Raw genomic sequence first — 12,604 nt, 5'->3', positions numbered from 1 at the left:
GAGGTGGGCCCTTGAGATGTCACAGAGGCCAGGCAGGCTACGGGCAGAAGGGCTTTTGATCCAGTTGAACGTTGGAAGGAGCATGAGGGGGATCTGAGTAAATGAAGCCACAGTCCTGATAAAATCTGGTTCATCAAACGATACGGTCCTCCAGTGCCAGGGGTGGGCGGGCATATTGGGGCTATCACAGCGACTGTGGTAGTTATTGCCATTCCTGCTCAGGGTTGCATTTCACATGGCCCCACCTATGGCACATATGATACAGGGTCCCCCCCCCCCAAGTATCAAGTTGCTGGGACTCAGGGAAGGCTCAAGTCACTGTTAGTCCACAACGAGAGTTTCCCCCCAGTAGGCCCTGCACCACAAATAACGTGATGGTGTGCAAAGAGGAAAATCCAGATGTTACAGTGCTGGTTCTCCTTTCTTTGTCTTGTTCCAAATGCCATAATGGGCCTAAGCTGACCAAGCTCCAGCAGCTCTCTCCCCTCCACCTTGCTTTCACTCCTGCATTTTTGGTATGCCAACCGTGCATAAGCACAACACTTTGGTGCTGAGTTGGTAAGCCCTGGTGCTACCTGGGAAGTATTGGAAGTGGGTGCCCAGGCCTTAAAGACAGCTCACATACCTGAAACCAATCTGTTACACCCTTCAGCATCATTTACCCTTAGATTTGTTTTCCTACCTATAATTCTCCAAATGTAGCATTTGATGACTTCCACCTATGCTGTGAGATCTGCTAAGCCTTGCTGCAATGGATATGTCACATTGGCAAAAGCTTTCCAAATAGTATCTTCTGTTGACTGTGCTCCACACACTACCCTGCTCCGCACCACCTTACCCCTGCCCAGTACTAGTCGCAGGGCTGATCCTGCTCCTTAGTCTGAGTGGAAGACTCACCTGGGAGCAGCAAATGCACCCTCCCTATCCTGCCCTGGTAGGACGTCTGCTGCATGAGAGGGTGGCCAGCCTGTTGCTACTCTGTACAGCCTCATTCCAAGAATCTGCCTGTTTGTTAAAAAAAGTGAAGAAGGGGCTGTCCTATGTCCTATTAAAAAAGCATAGGAAACAACTACAGTGGTGCCTCGACTTATGAACTTAATCCATTCCAGAAGATGGTTGTAACTCGAAATGGTTGTAAGCTGAACCAGCATTTCCCATTGAAATGCAGTGAAACCAGATTAATCCGTTCTGGCTGTTTTTGGTGGTGTCTCAAGGCGCCGGTTGCAACTAGAAGCATTCATTCCCATAGGAACAAATGCAAAAGCGGTTAATCCGTCAATGACCACTAGGGGGAAAATTTTTCTTCTTTTAACCTAAGATGACTTAGGTTTTAAAAAGGGCAGGAAAGGAGGGGGGGGGAGGGAAAACTGGAGAAAAGAGGAAAGAAAGAAGGTCATCACTGGGGCACAGACCCTTCAGACAAAGGTTTGTGCTGTTAAGCACAAAAAGAGAGAAGATAGAGAGAAGACAATGGGGGGGGGTTGGAGTCTAAAATGCATTTTAAACTAAACACCTTTTAAACCAAACCAAACACCTTTTAAACAAAACACATTTTAAACGAAACACCTTTTAAACCAAACCAAACACCTTTTAAACAAAACACCTTTTAAAACCAAACACCTTTTAAAACCAAACACATTTAAATCCACCCACCAACACCTTTTAAAACAAAAGAGAGGTCACAGTACACAAACTCTAAGAGCCACAGAATCCAGCAGCCATTATTCCAGCAAACAGATCTCTCAGTCTAATTTTACATTTTAAAATTACTGTCTAATTTTCACATTTAATTTTAATTTAATATTACAGTCTAATTTTCACATTTTAAACCCACATTGCAAGGTCCATCAGAGCACAAAAGCATAACCCCCCAGCCCAAACCCGCGCTGAAAAACCCTGTACAGTACATACAGTACTTACCCAGAACAGGCAGTCTCTCTGTTTTAAAAAAGAAAGTCAAAAATCCAAAAAGCAAAAATAAAAAAGCCAAAAAAATACTGTACAGTACCAGGCAGTCTGAAGTCTCTCTCCATACCCACACTCTCTAATCGCTGGGGCGAATGAGAAACACAGAAGCAGCCTCTTCGCTGACCAACAGAACTGAAAACAGTTCAAATTTCTCACTTTTCCTACCTTCCCTGCATTGTTTCTTTTTCCAGTCGTAACTCGAAGCTCCAGTTGCAAGTCGAAGCAAAATTTTGCGACCGGAGCTGTTCGTAACTCAAAATGGTCGTAAGTTGGGACGTTCGTAAGTTGAGGCACCACTGTATGTGAATAAGGAACATCAATTTAACCATCAAACAAGTGGAGTCTCCAGTATATATCCCCAAATCTGGCATAATAATCAACGTCTGGGTTCAGTTCATCCTTGGGAAGTTAAACATTTTTGATCCAGATAGTATTTAGATTAAATTTAGTAGAGTTTTTAAGGAAGAGTAAAATAGAGCAACATGAGTCTCTCACACAATGTAAAACGTACAGGGTGCAAAAAGAAAAGAGGAAATCAAGAGTGGGCTAGGATTTCTAGCCATTAAAGTGGCTAAGAATACACCCGAAGTATATCCTTCAAATTCTGGACATTAGCTTTTACAGATAGATATCTCCTCCTCCAATGACCATTAAGATATATAGCTCATGGCAAATCTGAATAATTGTGGGAGGGTGTGAATGGCTGTTCGTCTGCTGAAATCCCAGCATGTCCTCAGCCTGTTAGAGGGGTTTTCTCTTCAACATGCTTAGAGATTATTCAAAGTCCTCCTTGAAATCTAGGGAACATATCCATAGTTACCATAATTATTATTGATAGTGAAAAAACTCTGATTAATAGATCCAGGAAATCTCTTGTTTCCCTCTCTAGTCAGAAGTAGGTTGCAGTTCCTCTTACTTGCATAAAAGTATTAGATGAACAACTATTTATATCCCTAGTCTTTCTATCATTTCACCCATCTTTGTCACAAGCTTAATGGGGCTCTGTGTTTGTATTCTATTTTCTCTACTCAAAAGAAAGCTCGGGGTGATGGTGGAGTAGTTCCATCCATTGTGAATGCAGAATGTGCTTTTTGGATGGTGGCTTTAGGAAATTAAACTGATCAAATTGTCTTTTATTGAGGGTACTGTTTTGGAAAATTGTCATCCCCTTTCAGAGCGAAGGCAACCTCTATAAATTGCATACTGAATGGTGCCCGAGTGTTTTCTATGCCTACGTAGGGACAGCTGGTAACACAGTTTATAAGCAATTGGTGTCCAAAAAGCAACCATTTGCACTGCCTCCCCGACACACACACACACACACACGCAGACAGACAAACAGACAGACAGACACAGACACAGACACACACACACACACACACACACACACACTTTTCTCCTTGGACAGTTTGCCCAAATACACTGATTATGTGAAATACAGTATTGCTATTAACCAATAGAAGAGAATGCTTTGGTTGCCTAGTAACCTAATTCAATTGAAAGAAAGAGAGAAAAGAAATAAAAATAGAAAAACAGGCATGCTCAGTGCCAAGCCAGAGAAATATTCTAACTTGCAGCAGTTTAAAGCTGGAATTTGACCATTATTTTTAGTAGCATGGTCAGGAAAATGTATTAAGTAGGCAGATAGAACTGCTGGCATTCTCTCATGTGGCTCAGTATACATTTTGAGCAGGTACTTTTGGTTCTGTCCTACTTAGCCAAGGACACTCATTCCTCCACCAAGCATGTGTATATATAACTAGTTCAGGGGGAAAGTGGCTAAATGGGGCTTGTTCCCTTAATTAGAAATACATTATTTTCTGAACTAAACTACTAGAAGACACTAACTTTAACCATATTACTATAAGTAGGAATAGCTTGAGTGTTTGCAGTCTAGAACAGCGGTTCCCAACTTTGGGTCCCCAGATGTTCTTGGACTGTAATTCCCAGAAGCCCTTGCCAGCACAGCTAGTGGTGAAGGCTTCTGGGAGTTGCAGTTCAAGAATATTTGGGGCCCCAATTTTGGGAACCACTGATCTAGACTATAAGGTAGCTCACGTGTATCTCTTGTTCCCTTGAGTGGAGAGATTAGGCAGCCTTCTATCTTGAGAGACTATGGTAACGTGCTCTGTATGGAGGACTTGGAACAGCATCTAGTGTGGCTGAGGAGGCCAATTCAAGAGTGACAACCCCTGTCCAGCTCCCTGATTTTGCTGGGTTTGGGTCTGCCTCTTTGCCTCAGCCTGCTGGACAAGTGTCTCTTCAAATGGGGAGAGGCCATGATGCACCGCCTGCCTCCGGGCTGAATGTTCAGATATCAAGGTTTCCCATCTGTCGAAGTCCATTCCTAGGGCCTTCAGATCCTGCTTGCAGATGTCCGTGTATCGCAGCTGTGGTCTGCCTCTGGAGAAGACAGCTTTATATTTACATGCCTTTTACAATGCTGCCTCCCCCTTCCAGGCATCCAGTTGTTGAAGAAAAGCCTCTCTAAACGTGCTTGCCTGCCTATGGAAGGACAGCAAAGAAGGTTCCAGCTTGACCTCCCGTGGAAGGGAATTCCACAGGTTGGGAGCATGAATTTACGACAGCATTTTTTAAAAAGCAATTCAGCCAAATTTGCACTACACATTACAATTTCAGCCTTCATTATTATTATTATTATATAAGTATTGTAAGAATAATGTTCAGAATCCTGTTTCCAATGTAGAGAGCATAACTTTATCAGAATAACTGTCAACTGTAAATTGCTGTAGTTAAGAAATGAGCATAGGTAGTTCCTGTTTCTCAGAGTCATGCATAATGGATATGTGATAGGAAATGCCTATGTGATTTCTTAACATGTGGGAATTTGCTGTTGAAACTTATGTCAATGGAGTAATTAGTAGGATTCTGACTGTTATATTTATAATAAACATATTTGTAATAGATTTCTATTGTAATAGATTTATATTATTTATTTTATATTTTATAGTCTCATGAATACACAAATGTATTGATTCCAATGATTGATTTAAAACAAATTGCTTCCTGGTTCAGCATCTTTGTTGTTCAGAATCTAGTCTGCTACTATCTGATAAAAAAGTAAGCATTCTAACAAGAACCAACTTGCTTATTCTGGTCACTAACATTATCAGAATTAATTGCATTGGTTAATAATGCTATTCTCAATTTGACATTTCCTATTTCCCAACTGCCCTGTTTACTTGTATATACTGTAATGGATTTTGACTAAATAACCGGCACTGTGTGCTTGAGAAATCCAAAAAAGCTCAAACTGAAATAAATTTGTTAGCCTTTGAGGTGCTTCTATACTTTTGTTTTTCATGTTTGTTTTGCATATAATAGATGTTGAAGCAGACTAACATGGCTATAACTTATTTTGGGGAAATGTGAGACTAAGTATTTTTTTTAAAATGCAACAATGATGGTAACTAATTTTGAGGACCCTGGAATGATAATGATAATTAATTACTTTTTTTAAAGTAGTTTCCTAATTTCTGATTCCACTAAAGCAAATTAAAGCTGCTGCTAGGATATCTTGTATGATTCTGGTTAGAATTTGATTTGTGAAACCCAATCACCTCCCTTCCCATTCCCACATCAGCTTCTACATCGAGGTAAATAAACCAAAAGCAGTGACATGGAGCTTTATTAGCACCGAGGCCCTTGCTTTTCCATCCTCCTTGTCGTCCCCCTACAGTTTGAGGAAGGCATAAAACAATGGCTTTAATGAGCCCTGTGTTCTGTGATGAGTCAGTAGAGCTGTGAAGAGGTAAAGCCCCACTCAGTGCCATCTGATCACGCATCTGTTCTTTGACTGGAAAGGAAATGTCAGTGCATTAAAAAAAAATCTGCTGACATAGCCATAGATAACAGTGTCAGTGTAGAGGAGAAGTGGCAGGAAAATGAAGATGTTGTGGCAGTTAACTTACACAAAAAGACTTTGAAGCATTGAGTCCTCTGTTCTGAAGCCGGCTGCACACCAGAAATGCAAGCAAATACAAGTTCCATTTCTTATGGGTGCAGGAGTCTTGTTTTAAATGTCCTCACCCCCACCTCTTGTGTGCACACACACATCATTTTTTTAAAAAAATTCTACAACCCTAATAAGTAGGAAGTAGGTTAGATTGAGGGATGGTGCCTGGCTCAAAGTCAACCAATGAATTTTATGTCTAAGTAGGGAGTTAAGTCCCATCCTAATTTGAACCCTTAAGGATTCCAATGTGCTGGATTATACTGGCAGACATATGGCCATGTATAAAGGTCACATGGTCTGCAGACCTATAGATATTGACCAGTCTCAGCCATGCTTCTGTGTGGCACCTGTGTTGCATCATGTGCTGAAAAGACACAGATTCATATAACACACGTGTGTGCTGTTTTATATTTTGTGTTAATAACACAAGTGTTTTGCAGGTGTAATTGAAATCATCTTTCTGAACCAGACCTGGTTCAAGTCTGGTTGAAAAAAAATAAAGATCTTGTCTAAAGAAAGGAGAAAAGGGGTATTATATTTTCCACCAGCAGTCAATATAATAGAGTAAGCAAGAGCAGATCACTTATTCACAATTCTTTCCACTGTGATGAGTAGTCTATTTAGATTTAAATTATAGTACAATTTCCAAGTATGTGTTTATACATATAAAATACCACATACACATTTTAAGAATATTTGTGTCTGTTCTTTTTGGGCAATGCATTTTTTTTGTGGAGAGAGCTGATGTGTAAGCAACCATCTTTCTGTCTGTGATCTTGAAAAGCAAGATGAGAAGATAAATATGACACAAATTAATAAAATAGATTGACATAAATTAATAAAATAAATTAATAAAAATATTTACTTCCTTTTTTGAAGCCACAAAAAGCAAAGTGTACTGCTTATATACCACCCCATAGCACTTCAAGCAGTCTCTGGGCAGTTTACAAGTTAATAATGCAGGCTACACATTGCACCCCCCCCCCCCCCAGCGAGCTGGGTACTCATTTTACCGATCTCGGAAGGATAGAAGGCTGAGTCAACCTTGAGCCGGCTACCTGGGACTGAACTCCGAGTCATGAGCACAGTTTTGGCTGAAGTACAGCGGTTTAACCACTGCGCCACAAGGCTCATCAAAACATCAGACATCAGCAAAAAAAATTTTTAAACAAGCGAGGAGATCTTTGGTCTTCTCAGTGTTTTGGACTACAAATCCCATAATTCCATGTTGGCTTGAGGTTCTGGACACATAACCCCCAAGATATCTTTGCTGTAGAATTTATTTGCAATTGTATCATGTGAATTATAATTGTCATTATAAATATTTCCATCCCACCTATTGGGGTTTTATTATTCAGAAGATTGATTTGGTTTCAACCAGGGCAGGGGAGTGGTGTTTCCAAGTTCTGCTTGTTTAAGATGTTTGAGTTGTGTCCTGCATCCAGTTTCATTCATTGTCATAACAGTGCCTGGAAAAAACGTCTTGTAAAAATTCACACTGAGTCCTGTCGTAGAACACAGTTAGAGATGGGCTTGAACCTTAAAAATGGTTTGTGGTGGTCTGTAGTTCTTAGCCACACATCATGAACCACTCCCGCCACAAACCAAACATAAAACCAAACCAGTTTGCTGCTCAGTTTTCATTTCTGGGGGCTTCCTGCTCCTTTCCCACCGCTGCCTTTGTCATGCTATCGCCACTGCCTATCAACTGGGTGGTGGTCGTCTAGTCGTTTAATTGTGTCCGACTCTTTGTGACCCCATGGGCCAGAGCACGCCAGGCCCTCCTATCTTCCACTGCCTCCCGTAGTTGTGTCTAATTCATCTTGGTTGCTTCGATGACACTGTCCAACCATCGCATCCTCTGTCGTCCCCTTCTCCTCTTGCCTTCACACTTGTCCTTGCAGCCCAGGGGACTCTCAGCTGGGTGGTAGGTGCATGCAAAGAGCCAAAGGGCCCAGCTTCCCTGCTGATAGCTGGGTGTATGTGCCAAGGCAGCAGCTGGCTCCTGGCAGGTGAGTTGGGCCCGCTGCCTCTGAGGATGGAGGCAGGAGCAGTTAAGGAGGCAACGAGGGCAGTGGGGAAGGGTTGGGTGGGCATCCCATTTTGGCGAAGCAGAATTAATTTCTGAGGGGGGAAAGTTCAGCACTTCATTTGGCTTCAGCAAAATGGGATCCCTGAACCTGGTTATGAGGCAAACCATGAACCAGCCCAGTTTGCCAATTTTTCTGGTTCACAGTTCAGTTTCTGCCCATCTGTAAGCACAATATCAAGCCCTATTGCAATTCAAAATGGCATTCAGTCCCATTCTTTTCTGCTCCATTTTAATAGATGCACTGCAGTTTGGGGCAGTACAGGACTGCCCTGTTCTCCCTGCCAGTTGCCTGCCCACCCCTTCCCGACCTCCTTCGTTCGCCACATCATGCTCCTCCTTCAGCTACTGTCATGTCTTCCCCCAACCTTTGTGCCTCCATTGTACATGCAGGTCTGTGATTCCTATTTCTTTAGCTAGTAATTAAAATTGCACATCCAAAGATGGATGGTAAACACCTTTAAAAAATGGGAGCAGGAGTCAGGTGTGGATGTTCCCATCATGCAACCTCCTGCCCAAGCTCCAACACCTCTGCGATGACAGTTTCTTGCCTGGTTTCTTGCAAACATGTAGTAGTTCCAGATCTGCTCTGTTTGACATGCCAGAAATACAAATAATTGGATGCATTATGGCACAGTTTCAAAGATCTGCTGGAATTAGCAACACCTTTCTTTAAGGGGACGTGGTGCTGCTGCGGGTTAAACCGCAGAGGCCTCTGTGCTGCAAGGTCAGAAGACCAACAGTCGTAAGATTGAATCCACACGACGGAGTGAGCTCCCGTCGCTTGTCCCAGCTCCTGCCAACCTAGCAGTTCGAAAGCATGTAAATGCAAGTAGATAAATAGGTACCACCACAGTGAGAAGGTAACGGTGTTCTGTGTCTAGTCGCGCTGGCCACGTAATCACAGAAACTGTCTATGGACAAACGCTGGCTCTACGCCTTGGAGACAGGAATGAGCACCGTGCCCTAGAGTCAGACACTACTGGACTAAATGTCAAGGGAACATTTACATTTACCTTCTTTGAAACAGGTATTGTATTTTTATAGTAAAATATGTCTGGAAGTAAAATGAATAGAACTTTAGGGAGGAAAGAACACCCACAACTTTCACTAGTTAAAGTAGTCAACAATATGTTGCCTGCGAGCCTCTGAGGCAGCTAACCAAGATGTACTCTACAGCTAATTTAAACAAATCAGTTGCAAAACAAATAATTACCACCTTTTGCTATCTTCTTTTCAAACTACCCAAAATACAGAAATTAAGTCATCATCTTTTATTATTTCTGCCAATGGTTATTTGTACAGTGGTACCTAGACTTATGAACTTAATTCGTATTGAGACGGTGTTTGTACGTCAAAACGTTTGTAAGTCGAAGCACCATTTCCCATAGGAATGCATTGAAAACCATTTAATCCATTCCGGATGTTTTTCGTTCTTAGGTAGAGTCATTAGTTCCCATATGAACTAATGCAAAGCCAGTTAATCTGTACTCAACCACTAGGGGAAGAATTTTTCAAAAAATTTTCTTCTTTTAACCTTAGATGAACTTAGGTCAAAAAAAGAGCAGGAAAGGAGGGAGGGGGAGGAGGGAACACCTTCTAAACAGAAAACCTTTTTTTTAAAAGCACCTTTTAAACAAAACGAAGCCAAGCCAAGCACCTTCTAGGTAAAAAAAGGGCAGGAAAGGAGGGAGGGAGGGAATACCTTCTAAAAACAACACCTTGAAAAGCACCTTTTAAGCCAAGCCAAGTCAAACACCTTTTAGATAAAAAGGGGGCAGGAAAGGAGGGAAGGAGGGACAGAACAATGTAGAAAAGAAAGAAAGAAAGAAAGAAGGTCATCACTGGGGCACACAGACCCCTCAGACAAAGGTTTGTGCTGTTAAGCACAAAAAGAGTGAAGACAGAGAGAGAAAACAGTGGGGGGGGGGGAGAATTTGGAAGCTAAAACACATTTTAAAACCAAGCAATGTTTGAACAAAATACATTTTAACATGAAACAAGCAACTTTTAAACCCTGCAAGACCCATCAGGGCACAGAAACATAACCCCCCCCCCAGCCCTACTCCCCTACCAAGCTGCAGAAAACCCTGTACAGTACAGTAAATACAGTGTACTCACGCAGAACAGGCAGTTGCCCTGTTTTTTTAGAAAAGGGTCAAAAATAAAAAAATAAAAAAATCCAGAAATCAAAACTGCAAAAAACAAAAATTAAAAAAGGCAAAAGAAATACAGTCTGTACAGTACAGTACAGGCAGTGTACTATACCAGGCAATACCAGACTGTCTCCCTATCCACTCACTTAACCGCTGGGACGAGTGACGTTGCAGACAAGCAGCCTCTTCACTGGCCAACGGTCAACTGAAAGTTCAAATTTCATGCTTTCCCCACCTCCCCGTGTTTTTTGTTTTTGGTTCGTAAGTCGAGGTACCACTGTATTTAGTTTAGCTTAAACCTAATCTGACATTTTTACTGACTGTAAAATGAATCCACCCTTAATAGGCTTAGTTTATTAAAAACATCAAAACACTGCAGTATGTGTGCTTTGTTGTTTTACAGGGTTCTATTTAAAAAAATTGCAGAGAAAAATCATAGTATGAGGAGAAAGGAGGGACTTTTTTTTCCTCACTGAAAATCTGGTAATCACAGGGCAAAAGGGATCCTTAGGGAGCCTCGAAAGTTTTAAATGTAATTAAAATAAAGATTAACATTGCTGATGACATCATCATTTATGTCCAGCGGAGTTGTGCAACAGGATTTCAGTCAGTTTCTCACAAAGAAGCATCTAACCTGATTAAGAGTTCTAAAGAAACTGAAAGCTTGCATAATTTTGAGGCATTTTCACCAGTTTATCAGTGCTTCTGCCTGAAGGCTGCACTGGACAGGACACTGAGTCTAGAAACAGTGAATCTTTGGGATGAAAAGACCATCTAACTTGAGCTTGCCTCAGTCCACATTTGGCACATTAGCTTATCTTTCTTGTAGTATTAAATAGTTGGGAGATAGCAGGTCTTTGTATGGCTGATGTCTCAGGCCCATAGTTGTTCAGATTTATCAGTCTGGGAGAATAATATTGTAGAAGGAGGAAACATACATTTGCCTTAATGTATGATCTGAATCAGTGACATCAGACATACAAATCAGACACTTTTTTGCTGAAGGATGTCTTGCTTCTTGATACAGAATCAGTATCTTGTCTAGTGAGGCTCTATGTTACACAAAAAGCAAATAAAAGATGGATCGTCCGAATGTGGCCTAAGATAAAAAAGAGAAATCACAACTGTTCCTGCCATAATAATCTTAACAGTCTTCACAATATGAAGACTAACCATTTGGTTATAGAACAATACTGTATGCAGCCTTTGAATCACGTTGCAGTCTCCTCAGCATGCTTGCCAGCTGGTTTATTACATCATCTTTGCTGCTTCTTTGCCTCACTGGGAGGAGTGTAAATTAGCTTTTAGCGTGCCAGTCTCCTTTTCTTTTCTCTAATACCTTCCTGCCCACATGATGGTAATTACAGCTTCCCTCCACCCCTTCCAGACCATAGCAACTTTCTATGCCCACCCTGCTTCCATTCTCTTAAGTTCCCAAACAACCCATCCTCAGTTTCTTACTGCACATGGATAGAACAAAAGAGAAATATCTGTACTTGCTCTTATATCTATACACTTCTCCAGCACAATGGAACAAAGATGCTTGCCTCAGATCTGGGAATATTTGGGAACTCTTCTCTTTTTTAAAAATTTCAGCTGATAATGTAGAGGATTCTGCAGAAATGAATATGGGCAATGAACACATTGCATGGCTTTGTGATGGCACTCTAAACTAGCTGTCAAAATTTCCCATCAAAGTGTATAGTAACCTAGCAATTATGCGCATCTATTAGCAAAGCACCCATTCTCTCTCCAGGATGCTCTGTGACTCTGTCTTTTCAAAGGAAACTCATATCTCATCTTGATGACTGCTAGAGGGCTGCAAACACACCTGCCAATGGAGATTCTGTCTGATTTTTATTTATTTATTTTATTAGGGCAAAGAACCAGATATGCTCTTTTTAATATGTATAGACAGTAGCTGCAATCTACTGAAGCTTTGTGCAATTGAAGAGAACAACTGGTACACGGAAATGCTAGAGAGCTCTCCACCAGTCATTAATGTGGTTAAAGAAGCAAGCCACCTTCCTGTTTAAATGTGGCTTGCTTCTTGATCAGGTCTAGTGGGGGTCTGAAGTAAGCCCCTACCATGTACAGTGGTGCCTCGCATAGCAATGTTAATTTGTTCAAAAAAAAAAAACATCGCTATGTGAAACCATCGCTATGCGAAACACCATTTCCCATAGGAATTCATTGAAAACCGGATAATCCGTTCCAATAGGAACGGATTATCTGGTTTTCTCCCCCCCCCCGCGCGGCTTGGATCTGACCCCCGGCGGCTACCTCAGCCATGGCTGGACTCCCTAGAGTCCGGCCATGGCTGGGGTAGCCGCCGCGGCTCGGATCCAAGCCGCGGGGGGGAGGGTGGTGGGATTGGAATGCCTTTCAGGCATCCCGGGCTTGGATCCCACCCGC

The 12,604-nt window shown here is 41.8% G+C and overlaps 1 long non-coding RNA gene across 2 annotated transcripts in view; it reads left to right on the top strand.

Annotated features, from left to right (window-relative positions):
- Positions 1-12,604, top strand: part of LOC110082163 (uncharacterized) — a 121,496-nt gene that overhangs the window by 83,150 nt on the left and 25,742 nt on the right. Inside the window, exon 4 of one of the 2 annotated variants that reach the window (XR_012088357.2) lies at positions 4,429-11,932. The exons of the other annotated variant lie outside the window; for it this stretch is intronic. This is a non-coding gene — a long non-coding RNA (uncharacterized LOC110082163). Of the gene's footprint in view, positions 1-4,428; positions 11,933-12,604 lie in introns of those variants that run through there. 2 annotated transcript variants of the gene reach the window in all.

This window comes from Pogona vitticeps, chromosome 6 (assembly GCF_051106095.1).
Source record: "Pogona vitticeps strain Pit_001003342236 chromosome 6, PviZW2.1, whole genome shotgun sequence".
NCBI classification, from domain to species: Eukaryota; Metazoa; Chordata; class Lepidosauria; order Squamata; family Agamidae; genus Pogona; species Pogona vitticeps.
The sequence above is the reverse complement of the archived record's forward strand: the minus strand, read 5'-3'. Positions and strand labels throughout refer to the sequence as shown.